We start from the raw sequence: 15,715 nt of genomic DNA, 5'->3' as shown, positions 1-15,715 counted from the left end.
GAGGAGGAGAATTGTTGATATAGAAAGAGATAGTGTCTTTCTTGTGGCTGTTGTCTAATCTAACAATCTCCCTTAAGCCAGCCAGGAGGCAAGTTATTTCATACATGGACATGGGTACACAGAGGTTCTCTATAATACTCCTCTGCCCTACTGACACCCATTTTGTGTGGGTGTCCTGAAATCTCTATCTCACCTAGTCTGCAACATTCCATATCCCCTTTGCAAGTGCTAAAGTAATTACATTTTGAAGGAAATTTGCTAAATATTATCAATGATTGATCAAGGTCTTTATTGATGAGATATTAACTGGAAAGACAGAGTATCTGGAAAGAGCAAAGCAAAATGAAAAATATTGTGTAGTAAGATTCCGCAAATTATGTGGTATAATCCACATTTTAATTGCCTTTTGGGGCAAAACAATGTATTATGAGAAAGTGAATGTATTTAATATTACATTGCATCAATTAGTAAATGATTATATTGCTGATGCCATAAAATTTAAGCCTAGAATGTTAATCTAGGAAATAAATTCAATTTTATGTTACTAGTTTATTCTTGAACAAATCTATATATTGAATAAGAACTTAATGTGATTATTTTCTATTCATACACAAAATTTGAATTGCAATTGTTAATTGCTTTGGCAAAAATCCTTATGATTCTCACAATGTCAAATTGTTTTGGAAACATGCTCATTGTAAGATAAAAAAATTAGTAGACACAAAAGGACAAAAATGTCTGGAATTTTAAAGATTCATTGATTCATTCATTAAGTCAATAAGTATTTACTGGTATTTACTACATATTCAATGATTGTGCAAAGTGCTAGAAATTCAAACACAAATCTATTTACCAGATCCCAGCCCTGAAAATGCCCTTCTAAATGCTGCACTTCTCCAAAGCACTCTTTCTTCAGATGCTTGAGCAAGATCTGGAAGAAACAGACATGTAAACACAGTGAGACTGTGCAATGTGGGATAATATTCAGTAGGAGTCTGCAAAGAACATTTATGGCAAAAAGAGAAGATTTACATCAACTGCTTAAATAAACATATAAACTAAAGTAATTTTGTCATACTTTTAAATTTTCTGTATCCCCTACCATGGTTCTTCTTAGTTCATTTACTGAGGAAATATTTAATTCCTTACTGTTGCTATGCAATAGTGAAGAAAGCCCTGTGCTCATGGAGTTTTCAATTTAGCAGCGAAAACAAACTTTGACCAGGAATCGCAAGGGTGCCGCATGTTATAGAGGAGAAGAGGTGAGTCATTGGAACGTAATAGATAGTCTTCACTTTGCTAGGCTTCCAGGAATAAGTGGAGAATGAACAGTGACTTCACATAGTAACATGCCAGTTTCTTGACCACCATAATGGGCATTTTTATAAGCCTACCTGTTATTTGCTGGAGGGAAAATGATCAACATGATTCACATTTTAATTCTCTTTTAGGACAAGACATTATATTATTGGGAACTAAGTGTATTTACTGTTTGATTTCATTGGTTAATGTGTAATACACATTTCTCTTGCTGATTATCTATATTACCATAAATGCTTATGGCAACAAAAAACAAATGAACCAAAACGTTAATGGATATGAGGACATTCAGTTTTTTCTATAACATGTTCTCCAAAGCAATGACATGGTAAGTAATTTGACATTACAACACAAGAAATCCACACATACTGCTTCATTTTATGTAGATGTGCTTGGGAATAAGTAGATGTACACATTTATTCAGGTCTCCAACATACTATCAGGATAATGTATTTTTGCAGCAAAGTACTGCATTGCTCACATTTTACCATTTCCGTTAAACCAGAACTCTATGTATAAATTTGGATACATTTATCTTCTATTTGTTAAATTATTTATTGCATAGCACATGTCCTCTCTGTATCTGATGTTGTTGTTGTTGTTGTTGTTGTTGTTGTTGTTGCAGATAAATCTGCTTCACTGGAAGATTACCTGTTACTGTGTGTTTGTTTATTCTCCCTTTAAGTTTCACACAAGAACCCTAGCTCAGTGTCTGTTCTGTAGTCAGTACTTAATATATTTTTTGGTGGGTTAAATGTAATGTAATGGGTTTGAGTAAAACGTCTATCAAGTCAATCATACAAACACTTTTGAAGTAATAAATCCCAGAAAAAATGCCTGAACAGAAGGTCCACAATTGTATAAACATCCTAACCATGATTATGATTATTTTTCTATAGTATATGGGGACATGAAAAATCAAAATATCTAAATTATTAATTTTGGCTGCTTTTTCCAACCAATCTCTTAATTAGAACTAGTAGCTAACAGTCTGATTTGAGAATTACTTTCCTCTAACTAATTTATGTTATAAAGGGAACAACATCAGTGGAATGATTAAATACTGAAGAAACAAAAGACCTAGAGAGCCCATAGATGACAAGCTCTGAATTATCAAGATTATCTTTCTAATTGCAGCCCAATTATAACAGATTGGAATGTTGCTATGTCAAAAAGAGACTTATAACCCAGATATCTCAATACCAAATAGATATAAAGAACATACACTCTCCACAAGGAAGATGTTTATTAATACAGGTTTCCAGCTTGTGGAAAACATCTTGGTAACCAGCATTAGTCTATAGGCAATAGCTTTCTAGAAGGAATTCCTAGAAGGAATAGAAATTCAAAAAATAATTCCAGACTAAAAAGGACACTAAATGTGATGAAGAGGTCATTGGGCAGAGATCAAAGGAGGTCTGCAGCTGTTCCATTCTGGTTGTTTTGGTGTGCTCTTTGATGTCCATAAAACTGTTTGGGCTAAAATCAGAGCCCTGCAGAGAAAGAGCCACTCCCATTTCCCCCCACCTACTTTTGCCAGCCCCACCTGGGAGTGGAGAATTGGGTAAATACCCAGACATATTGGCTATTTAAACATTTAGAATTATGGGAATATTTTTGCTTTAGATAAGATGTATGGTAGATGATTAAATAGAAAGTGTACAAGAGTTTTTTTTATGAATCATCTTTATGGTGAAATAGTCCACATACATATAATCTACCCATGTAAAATGTATAGTTTAATGATTTTTATTACATGCACAGATATGTGCAAATATCAGCCAAGAAATTTTAAACAATTTGCAAATATCATCACAAGAAATTTTTAACAATTTTTATCACCACCAGGAGAAAGCCTGTACCCTCTAGCCATTGCCCTTCAGCTTCTTCCCCCACCTTCTCCCCAGGCCTAATCAACCCTGATATACTTTCGGTCTTCATAGATTTATCTATTCTGGACATTTTATACAAGTAGAATTACATAACACGCGGTATTTTTTGAGTGGCTTATTAACAGAATATTGAGTATTTTTTTATTTCTAGGTTAATTTTCTTTTTAGTCCCTCCACTCTATTTTTTATGAGTGGGAATCTCAGATTTTCAGAAATGAATCTGGTCATTCCTTCATGTGTAGTATCTTATACCATCAAAATGTTCTAATCTCTGTATACCTTTATATGTATTCTTAGAAAGTATGAGGTTACTATTGAAATAAAAAAAATTAGCCACTAGGAATGCTACCTTTTATGATGTCATGCTTTGTCTCACTAACATTTTTATTATCTTGCTAAAATTTTTATTTTAAGCCTAGCAATTATTTCGTTTAGACACATTTCTTTTGGTTACGGTCCCTGAAATAAAAAAGGTTTAATTGTAAGAGGAAAAAAGTACCTACATGTGCACAGAGATTTAAGCATAAATAAAAATCTCTATCCTCATACACTAGTTGGGCACACATTTCCTACATCTTTCACTATGGCAACAGTGCTGGCTGGCTCACTCAGGCCAAAGTGACACAAGTCTGGTATCCACTGGTGCATTTTCATAGCCAAAATGAAATTGAAAGTAATTATTGCATAACCTAAGAAATCCCTCTCCCACAATTCCTTTAAATACTTAGCTAATAGGTTTTCTGTCTGAAACATCCCAATTAGTTACAACACTTCACACTTCAGCCTGGCTGTGGAGGCTTGCCAGTACAATGATGTTAGTCTGTCCTCTGTGCAGGCAAATATCTCCACAGCAAGGAATGTGCTTTCTGAAGAATGACTATCCCAGGTACCTTAGAACATACCAAAGACAATCCAAACAACAGCATTGCAAAGTGGGTCTGTTTTATTTCATTTTAAAAGCCAAAGAGACTCAGCACCACGAAGCTAACCTGTTTCCTTAACTGGGAAATTTCACTTAATCTCTGTGACACAGAAGAAAATAATATTTAGAAAGTATCTCAACGGAAGCAATGAAGATACCCAATATAGATCATATAGGAAAAAGCTTACCCACATGACCAAGTTTGTAGTTTATTCTGAAACTTACCCTATATCTGCATTTATACTTTATAAGCAAAGTCTGGTTGACAGGATAGATAATGCACTAACCAATAGAAGACAAAAACAGTATTTGCTTTTGTATTGAAGATTCAAGATTAAAAAAATAAACATTTTAAATATGTCTTTTTTCACCTTTATTATAATTCAAGAGTACTTCATGTTCAATTGTAAATATCAATTTGGGACATAATTTTTGGACCGACTCTTGTTTCTGAAATTTAAAAAAGAAGTTTGCTTCATTTCATCTAGGATTTTGTTTTGTTTTATTTTCCTCAATAAGAAAGAAGAAACTGTAAGGTTAAACATTTCAGCTTTCTTAAAAGCTTTTGATGCACTTGATTTCCTTTCAAGGTCTCATTTTCATATGTCATTTTAGGGATAGGAAAAATAATTGTGATTATGGCAATTGTAAATGGAAGAAATGGAAGGAAAAAAAGACTGTATTAATACCTCATAAGCAAAGCACACGGTCTTGTTTACATAAGATTTTTATGAAATATTCCTGCAATGCCTAATCATTCCAGGCAGAAGTACCTATAGGGTAGCCAGCAGAGGGGATATAGGGACCAGGGGCATATTTCATCACTGGGAGAGCCACCATGAGTTATGCCTGTCTCGTCTGTTCTTGGTTTCAAGGGGAGCCTTGGCACAGAGCTGGCCCTGGAGATAGTATTGTGGTGGCGACATAATAAACACTGTCGCCCGTAGGTTCAATAACTCAAGTGGGAAACAGCTGGGTGACTATGCCCAGGGCATTCTCTTTTCCTGTCCAGTTAATCTGTCCCTGTAGGGATGGAGGAGAAAGACACTGAGAATGAGATCACAGGAAAAGTTCAGAGAGGCCTAAAGAGCAGTGGGGCCAAGCAGCACTGCAGCCCAGGGATGCAAACTTCCCCAGCTGTCGGTTTGGACACCACACACTAATTTTAAAGCAGAAAGACAAGCCTTAGCAAGTTGTGTGCCTTCCCCAAGTAAATTTATTTCAAAGCTCTAGCCTCATTTGTACAAAAAGAGACAAATAAAAACTTACGTTTGTTATTCACTTCTAATAAGGAGAAAAATTTGCAAAAAGTGTGATTATTTTGATCCTCTCGTACTCTAATGCATGAGTTTCTCCACATGTAATATGAATGGTCATTCCTATATGGATCATAGCCATAGGTCTGTTTTTAAAATTACATATTGTAGTAAAGGTTTAACCTTAGTTTCTAATTCTGTCCAAAGGCAACATGTTGTTTTGTTTGTTTTGATGAGGTTCCTTAAAATGTTCAAACCATAAAACAAAATTATTCTAGATGGATGGAAACTAAACCACAATGTTTTAGTGAAATGAAAATCATCACCCTATTCCCAATCACTTAAGTAGATTAGGTAACAAGTTAAAGAGCCTACGATTTTTTAGGACTGGTAGACATATCTGTTAACGAACCTTATTTGCATCTTTACTCTCATGCATCTCCACTTCTGAACCTCTAAAAGCACAGGTCACAGTACTTGCTACAGTTGCGGGGGTATCATTCTTTCTTCTAGGTTAGCAATACAGACAGTATGTTAATCTCTGGGAAACGCATTCAGCAGAACATCAGTCATCAAAAATGTATTCAACACTTACGTGCTCAGCACTTGATGTTCCAGTTAGAATAAACTCTGTACCATTCCTCCCACATGTGATTATTTTAGTCTTGATTTCTTTGATCATAACAATCTCTCTGCTCACATTGCTTTCCCCACGTTACTTAACTACACGTATCTCCGTTCAAATTTTGCCCATTCTTCAAGGCACGGTTCAAATGCTTCTTCATTTGGAAACTATGTATTATTTCTTTCAGTGAAAGGTGACTTCACTCTTTTTTTTTTTTTTTTTTTTTTTTTTTTTTTTTTTTTTTGAGACGAAGTCTCGCTCTGTCGCCCAGGCTGGAGTGCAGTGGCGCGATCTTGGCTCCCTGCAAGCTCTGCCTCCCGGGTTCACGCCATTCTCCTGTCTCAGCCTCCCCAGTAGCTGGCACTACAGGTGCCCGCCACCATGCAAGGCTAATTTTTTTTGTATTTTCAGTAGAGACGGGGTTTCACTGTGTTAGCCAGGATGGTCTCGATCTCCTGACCTCGTGGTCCGCCCGCCTTGGCCTCCCAAAGTGCTGGGATTACAGGCGTGAGCCACCGCGCCTGGCCGACTTCACTCTTTAATGTTTCATACAACCTTATTGGTACCCAGGAACAGTTACGTAATTTGTGGGTTCCAGGACAAAATGAAAATGAAATGCCCCTTGTTCAAAATGTAGTAAGAATTTCCATCTCACACCAGGTAGAATGGCGATCATTAAAAATTCAAGAAACAAGAGATGCTGGAGAAATAGGAAGGCTTTTACACTGGCGGTGGGAGTGTAAATTAGTTCAACCATTGTGGAAGACAGTGTGGCGATTCCTCAAGGATCTAGAACCAGAAATACCATTTGACCCAGTAATCCCATACTGGGTATATACCCCAAGGAGTATAAATTATTCTGCTAAAAAGACACATGCACACATGTTTATTGCAGCACTATTCATAATAGCAAAGACTTGGAACCAACCAAAATGCCCATCAGTGATAGGCTGGATAAAGAAAATGTGGCACATATACACCATGGAATACTATGCAGCCATAAAAGGGATGAGTTCATGTCTTTTGCAGGGACATGGATGAAGCTGGAAACCATCATTCCCAGCAAACTAACACAGAAACAAAAAATCAAACACTGCATGTTCTCATAAGTGGGAGTTGAACAAGGAGAACACATGGACACAGGCAGGGGAACATCACACACCCAGGCCTGTTGTGGGGTGGGGGGGCAAGGGGAGGGATAGCATTAGGAGAAATACCTAATGTAGATGACAGGTTGATGTGTGCAGCAAACCACCATGGCACGTGTATACCTCTGTAACAAACCTGCACATTCTGCACATGTATCCCAGAACTTAAAGTATAATTAAGAAAAATCAATTTCCAGACAACAACAGCAGAGCATTAAACCAAATGTAGGCCCTTCTAAGCACACAGCCCTGTGAGACTGCACATGTCATATGCTCATGAAGCCAGCCCTGTCTACACCTCCTCAATGTACTAATTGCTATTAATTTTATTAATGCATGAGCTATTTTTACACATGGGTTGACTTTTCTCTTCGAATATAGTGTAGGCTCCTTGAGAACAGTGTCTGCATGTATTCCACAGTAGCAAAGAGAGTCTTACAAAATGTCAGATATTCTAAACTCTTGCTACTAAAATATAGTCCATGGACTGATTTCACCTGGGAATTTATTAGAAATGCAGAATCTCAAACTCCACCTGAAACCAACTGAATCAAATCCACATTTCACAAGATCTGCATGTAATCTGTATGCACATTCAAGTTTGAGAAGCATCATTAAACGAGCAAATGAATAGCCCTCTAGAACAAAAGACACCATTAGGTGGAAAATTTATGCATTGGGATATTATGTATTATTCCATCAAACTCTAATGGAAAGGTAATTTCTGCTTTTCTCAACAAGAGAGAAGTATCAGATTAAGACATTTTATTCCTCTTTTCAGATTTCAATTCAATCCCTCCCAATTTTTCTTTCCTTTGAGAAAAGGATTACTTTTCTCACTAATGATGTATAGAAGAGCCAGGTAGCTGCTGGACACATTTTACCAGAAAATATGCCATGTAAAAGATAGGTATAGGAATACAGATCTGTAAATTTCTCTCTCTCTCTCTCTCTCGCCTCTATTTCTCTTTTCTCTGTACTCTAATTTGCATATTGTTGCATATTGCTAATAAACAGTGAAATAATTCTGTCGGTGTGGCATACGTGAAAGAAGAAAAACTGGCATATGGATTGACATCACTCAGCTTTCATCAGAAAATTCAAAAGATGTCATAACAATTATAATGGTCTGCCTTTAATTTTCTCATTGGTTCCTATTTGAACTTTCCATATTAACACTAATCCCGAGCAGCTAACAAAGTGGTTATCTGGCAAGGTGGAATATTTTGGGAAATTCTCAAAACATTTCAGCTCTCCATTTCAAATATACAGGAATGTACAAGTAGATTACTCTCTCAAAATGGCAACCCTGTGATTTGAGATTTAAAGGAAAGAAAAATAAGTAGAAAATGTGATATAAAATTATCAATTTCACCATATTAAGAATGATACTAAATAATTTAAATTCACCAATTTAGGAAAAAGTCCACTAAAGAAAGAGTTATTTCAATAATGCCAAAAAGGAAACATGATTTTATTTTTACTGCTACTGCTTGCTTACTTGTTCCCAAGATAGTTTATTTTAGCAAGGTTAGATCTTAGGGCTCTAAATTCTCAAGGTATATAATCAAAATTTAGCTTCTCAGGCATATAATCAAAGTTTAGAAGCCTAATACACCTGGACTTTAAGAAAATTCACAAAACCTTTATTGAATCCTTAACTCTAGAAGTGAACATATGTAAGTGACCATAGTTGAACATTAAAGTTCTGTAGGAGAGCTTTTAGCAACTTTTTATCTAGATAGCCTTCAAATTCTTCAGTCTTCATTTTATTTACTTATATTTACAGAAGTGAGGTTTCTTTGAAATTACTTTGGAGAACCTGTTGGTGTTTTAAAGGTAATAATTGCAGGTGATATCATAGTGAGTTCAGCTGTTCAAGCTCCAAAACACCACATAGAATGACAATGTGACAGACCAATGATATAATGGGAAAAGCCTGAAACAGTACGTTGAGTTTGATTAAAAGTTATAACTTTATTCAAGGCCTGCCTGGTGATAGTAGCTGCTGGTAAATACAGATGAAACTGAAGTAAGCTAAATTACTCTTTTCTGATTTATTTTTGATAATTGGTGGCAGAAGGTGGCTACAGTTTTAGAATAGAACCTCTGATTCCATTTTATAAGCGCTGATCCTAACTCTACTTCTGTGTATTAGTTATCTATTTCTGTGTAACAAACTACTCCAAAACTTAGCACTTAAAACAACATCCATTTGTTACCTCACATGTTCAAGGATACTGGTGTGGCTTATCTGAGTGCCGTGCCTCAAGCTCTTTCATGAGTTTGCATTCAACCTGTAATCCAGAGCTGCATGTTCACATGAAGGCCTAGCTGGGGAATGATCTGATTCCAATTTCACTCACATGAACCTAACCAGGGGACTGCTTCATGACATGCAAGCAATCCGAGACAAAGCAACAGCACTCCTTCAAGGGGAAGCCAATATCTTCCTAAAACCTAATCTCAGAAGTGACATCACACCAGTTCTGTAGGTTTGTATTTATTAGAAATGAGTCATTAATCCAGCTCACACTCAAAGGGAGGGATTCCTCAAAGGCATAAATACCAGGGCATGAAATCACTGGAGGCCATCTTAAAAGCTGCTTATTATAACCTCCCACTTAAGAGAAAATATGTGTAAGAAAAACATAAGTAATTTCTTCTGTTTTAATCTGCTGCCAACATTTTCTAATGCATTTTACTTAATCAGTCCAATAAAATTTATCTGCAGCTCTCCCATCTAATTTGAGAAATATGACGTACTCTATTTGGCACATTTTTGTTTCATGAATTGACTATACTCTTCACTTTGTGAGAAATACAAAAAAAGTTTAAAATGTATTAATCAGAATTATTTTATTTGCAAGTAACCATAATCCTTACCTATAAATAAAAGTAAAACAAATTGAATGCCTGAAAAATACAGAGGTGCGTTTTCCTTTAGGTATGGCAGAATATAGGAATTCAGCAACTTTTATCCTCTCTCTCTTGTTCCTTCTCTCTGTTCTGTGGGATTTTTTTTTCTGTTTTGAATACTTTCTCAAACAAATACTGTTGAAATAGAGAGCCCCGATATTTCTAGATTCATATATCCAACCAACATTTTTATTAGACAGCAAGTTTTTTTTAATTTCAAAAATTCCAACTGACATCCTAGAATTGTCTTTATTATCATCACTGCTTAAATTACATACATATTTTAACTAAGGAAAGGGCATATAAAGAATATGTGAAGGGCCAGGCCTGGGTAATATGTCTATCCTACAGTTTCACTCAAATGACATGTACTGAGTATGAACAAGAAATTAATCCTAAAGAAAAACTGGGTAATAAAAGTTGCAAAGCTGGTTCAGCAAAAACTATGTATATCTACTATAAATATTTATTCAATGTTTATAATGTACCAGACAAAATGTTGATATTAGTACAATTTTACTACAGGTTGAGTATTACTTTTTTGACATGCTTAGGAACAGAAGTGTTTCAGATTGTAGATTTTTTATGATATTGAAATATTTACATATATGTGAATATATATATATACACACACAAATAATAATATTATATGTATATATTATTTTGAGCATGGAACCTAGAAGGTAATTTTATGTAATATTTTTAATAATTTCATTCATGAAACAAGGTTTCTGCACATTGAACCAACAGAAAGCAAAGGTGTAACTATTTCATGTTGACATGCAAAAAATTTCACATTTGGAACATTTCCTATTTTGGATTAGGAATGCTAAATCTGCACCAAATTGTGTAGGTGTATCAGTTCATTCGCATGCTGCTAATAAAGACATACCAAAGACTGTAATTTAAAAAGAAAAGAGGTTTAATTCACACACAGTTCAGCATGACTGGGGAAGACTCAAGAAACATGCAATCATGGCGGAAGGGAGAGCAAACATGTCCTTCTTTACATGGCAGCAGCAAGGAGATTTGCAGAGTGAAGAGAGGGAAAAGCCCCTTATAAACCATCAGATCTCCTGAGAACTCACTCACTATCACACAAGCAGCATGGCGGTAACCACCCCTATGATTCAATTACCTCCCACTGCGCTCCTCCCGTGACACATGGGAATTATGGAAACTGCAATTCAAGATGAGAGTTGGGTGGGGACACAGCTGAATCATATCAGTAGGTTTCTTCAACTTGTGGGAAAGTAGTATTAGAATAGGGCTGGTTAAATGGTAATGGGGTGTGCTGAGTTTCTTCACTCAGCTCAGAGGAGAAAAAATCAGTTTAAGTAAAATTTTGCATTATAGGTACTTCTGTAACTTTGTATGGTTTTAAACAATAAGTTATATTAAAATAATTAAATGACTTATAGTAGAGAGAAATTATTTTTGAAGCAATATTTAAAGGTAAAAATTAGTATGCTGCACTATTGACGTCATAAAGGTATAAATTTACCACCTCCTGTCTCTCTGGCTACATAGTCATAGAAGGAAGAAAGTCACCCCAACACTGATTTGTCTTTCTCCCTCTTTAGTACCTTCTTTCACAGGAACCCCATTGAGGCCAAGTTAAGCTTTAAATAATCACAATGGTCAAAGATTAGAGTGATGTCAAATATTACAGTAATTTTTTTTTTACTCCAGAATGTGATCCTAAGGTAAATCTTATAACTTACTGAATCCAGTTTTGTCAAGGATAATACATTAACTCGTGTAATAGAATAAAAGATCAAGTCTTTACGCAGTATATTTTAGGAGAGTCACATTACTCACTAGAGTTTTCTAACACTTTGTTTGGAAATAAAGATCTAAAGGAACACTAGACAAATAGTAAAAGCTACCAAAATAAACTTTTATTTTCCTGGTTTTAACCAAAAAATTAAATTTTAGAAAAGCTGAGGGTCAGTTATGGAATGCAGTTGTCCGGGGAATAGACAGATGTTCATTTTTATTTGCTTAAGAGTATAAACTATTGGATCACTGCAGCAGTTATAAATGATTTATGGAATGAGACACATTCTTGTTTAATGCACAAAGACTGTCAACTGTTCTAGCAATTACAGAGATATGGTACTATTTTTAGTGGTATAGTTACACAGGAACTACATTATTATTATATGAAATATGAAATATAAACTAACTTCTCTCACTATGGAGTTCTCATGAAGTTACATCTAGTAGAAAAGTAGTGAGAGAATAATTACATTTCTTGGCAACCTGTGTCTACACTTGCATAATAAAGTGGAATAACAGATAATATACATAATTTTAGTTTTAGCATTTGGCTCCGCAGGGACACTTAATGGCCACTTGTTACGTAACCCAAGTGTCAGTCCAAGTCCACCATCCCCCTTCCAGGGTCATCTTTGTCTAATATATTTGAGCAAAATGGTTGTGTCTCATCTCCACTTCACAACCACACATCTGCCAGTTGCTTCTCTACTCCCATCCCCCTCCTGTCCATGGCATTGATTTTCTACATTATCTGCACCTCCAGGTACAACCTGGTTCATTTTATTCTCTAAAGCATCACCAATTTAAAGATGTATGTATGGAAAACTTTGTGTGTAAATTTGAGGCGATGGTGGAGGTCATTTTTGGAGCCTCACAGCCTGGGAAGATTCTTAAGTAAACTACAAGAAATTCTTTTTTCTAAGAAAGAGATCATGTCTATTTACAGGAACATAGATGGAGCTGGAGGCCATTATCCTTAGCAAACTAACACAGGAACAGAAAACTAAATACCACATGCTCTCACTTATGCATGAGAGCTAAATGATGAGAACACATGGACACATAGAGGGGAACAACACACACTGAAGCCTATGGGAGAATGGAGGGTGGGAGGAGGGAGAGAATCAGAAAAAGTAACTAATAAGCACCGGGCTTAATACCTGGGTGATGAAATAATCTGTACAACAAACCCTCATGACACAAGTTTGCCTGTGTAACAGACCTGCACATCTACTCCTGAACTTAAAATAAAAGTTAAAAAAATACATTCTTCTTTCTTAAATATTCTTCAGCGATTCTACCATGGAAACCTCACACTTGTTTTTTAATCTCAGGATTCCATTTCACTCCCAAATTGCAGATTTCTCCTTTTCCCTTGACCTCTTCCTCAATTTTCTCAAGCATTCTCTCCCCCAATCCCCAGGTTTCTGTTAGTGTGCTTGGTATATGATGTTATCATTTTGCCTAGTACTAGTCCATGGAGCCACAGACCTATTAGAGTATTTTCCCTAGAATATATTTGTTGCACAGATGCATGAAACTCTAATATACACAGACAGACAGCAAGATTGAGCAACACACACACACACAAAAAAAAAACAAGATACAGACACAAGACACACACATACAAATACACACAAATAACAATATACAGAAGGATATACAGATAAAGTCATTATATAGATGGGTTATATAGATAGGTATTTTAAATATATTTATATATATATTTTATATATATATATTTATAGGTATTTAATAATGACTTTTATATATATATAAAACCCATCTATATAATGACTTTATATGTCTTTATATATATTTATATATTTCTATATTTAAATATATTTCTATATTTAAATATATTTATATATTTATATATATGACTTTACATAAGTCATATATATAAATTCCTATGTAGGAAATTCTATAGAAATGATATATATCTATAAATATATAAATGGATATATAAATGGATATAAATATATATTCAAACATACATATTCAGCATACAGATGAAAAAAATAAGACTGGAATAGAAAAGGGTGCTTTTTTTTTGGTTGTTACCACTGATGTAATATAAATGAAATGCTACCACTCATGAAGTGTACAATGTAATGCTTACTAAATAAAGAGATACCAAAGGACATTTAATCTGAAGCTTGCTTTACTTGAACTAAAGTAAAATAATAGAATGAGCACTCAATACACACACACACACTCACACAGAGTCAGGGAAACAATCTATACAATTCAGGTGAATACTGCTTATGAATGCATTTCCATATTTGTGCATTTCTATTATAAGCATGACAGAATTCATATAACTTAAGTAGCCATTGTCTTGTGCCTCCTCCTTTTGATGACTTTGTATTGTCATTTTTATCCTGGCTTCTGAAAACTACTGTCATTCTGTAGGTAGAGATAGTACCCTGTGAGCAAGGGAAGTTTGTCAAATGTGGGCAGGAATAGGAATAAAGCTATCTTAGTTCTTGTCTTGGTTTTACCTCTTGGCTGTGTAGAATCTTAGAAAATCTATCTAGTCTCCCTTTACCCATATTGTTTCCCATTACACAAAGTGAGACAACCATATATTGTTTATGATTTCTCTCATTCAAACATTCCAATTATACTGTGCAAACATAATTTGTCATATCTCGCATTTAGTATCACAGACTGATCATAATTTTGAAAATTTTATTCACAGAGAAAGCCCATCAGTAAATAGTGAATGTAGACTACACCTTTCCTATGCAAATTGTAAGTAGGTCTGGAAGGAAGTGTCAATTCCCTTTGGTACTACTGAGGCATCAGGGTGCTCATTAATATCTACATGGTCAGCATGACTCTTTAGCCCTGAAAGTTCTACTCATGTTCCAGGTGAGGGAAATTCAGGCTGATTCAGGCATCATTTCTATAGCATTTCCTGCATAGGATTTTAAAGTTGAAATACTATGCAAACAAAACCAGAATTGAGACTTGTTCAGTGAGCACAGTATGGCTAAAGGATACAGGCCAGTTTACTAAGCCATTTTCTTAGTTATACAACTAATTCAGACATCTCTATATAAAATACACAAACTTAAGTTGAGTTGAGGCTACCTGGATACGGCTCCTTGCTAAAGACTGGAGGAGGAAATTCGGCTTCAGGAATCAGCCTTCTTTTTCACCCTTTGCTCTTGAGGTAATTTCTTATACATCTTAAGTTGTCCTAGCGAACCTCTTTGTTCAACTAGCCCTTATATTGTGCTGTATCTTTTCAAGTTACTTTATACTGTAGCGAGTTTACTAATGCAAGTAGTTATTATGTTCCATTGTTATCATTATTAGACATTAGTAGCTAATATTAAGGGCTCACTGTATGCTTAACACCATTCTAAATGCTTTATGTGGATTAACTCATTTTGTCCTTATGAATTAATGAAGAAGGAATGTTATTTAAAGTTCCATCTTACAGATGAGGAAACTGAGGCACAGGGTACTAAAGTAACTTGCCTAAGTTAACACTGCCAAGAGGGATATCAGAATTTGAACCCAAATATACTAATTCTATACTCTGTCCTTTTAACCACTACCTACACTGCCATTTGTTGACTTAATTATGTCTATTGCACAATCCTTCAGTTATTACTCTTATTCTAATTAGTCCTTTCTGCTGTGTGTGTGTGTACACACACACACACACATACACACACACACACACACACACACATATATATATATATATATATATATATATATATATATATATACACTGCTTCTCTGTTTTTCTCCCTTCTCTTGTATTTTAACACTTTTATTTTCTGTATGGGACAGACTGCATGCAGTGATCTACTCAGACCTGACAGGGCCCT

At 35.2% G+C, this 15,715-nt stretch overlaps 1 long non-coding RNA gene across 1 annotated transcript in view; it reads right to left on the bottom strand.

The window, feature by feature from the left end:
* Positions 1–846: 846 nt before the first annotated feature.
* The window catches only part of LOC134810341 (uncharacterized), a 155,638-nt gene continuing 140,769 nt past the window's right edge, over positions 847–15,715 (bottom strand). Inside the window, exon 3 of the long non-coding RNA XR_010158108.1 lies at positions 847–931. This is a non-coding gene — a long non-coding RNA (uncharacterized LOC134810341). The remainder of the gene's footprint in view (positions 932–15,715) is intronic.

This window comes from Pan troglodytes, chromosome 5 (genome assembly GCF_028858775.2).
Source record: "Pan troglodytes isolate AG18354 chromosome 5, NHGRI_mPanTro3-v2.0_pri, whole genome shotgun sequence".
NCBI classification, from domain to species: Eukaryota; Metazoa; Chordata; class Mammalia; order Primates; family Hominidae; genus Pan; species Pan troglodytes.
This window is presented reverse-complemented; position numbering and strand designations above follow the sequence as displayed.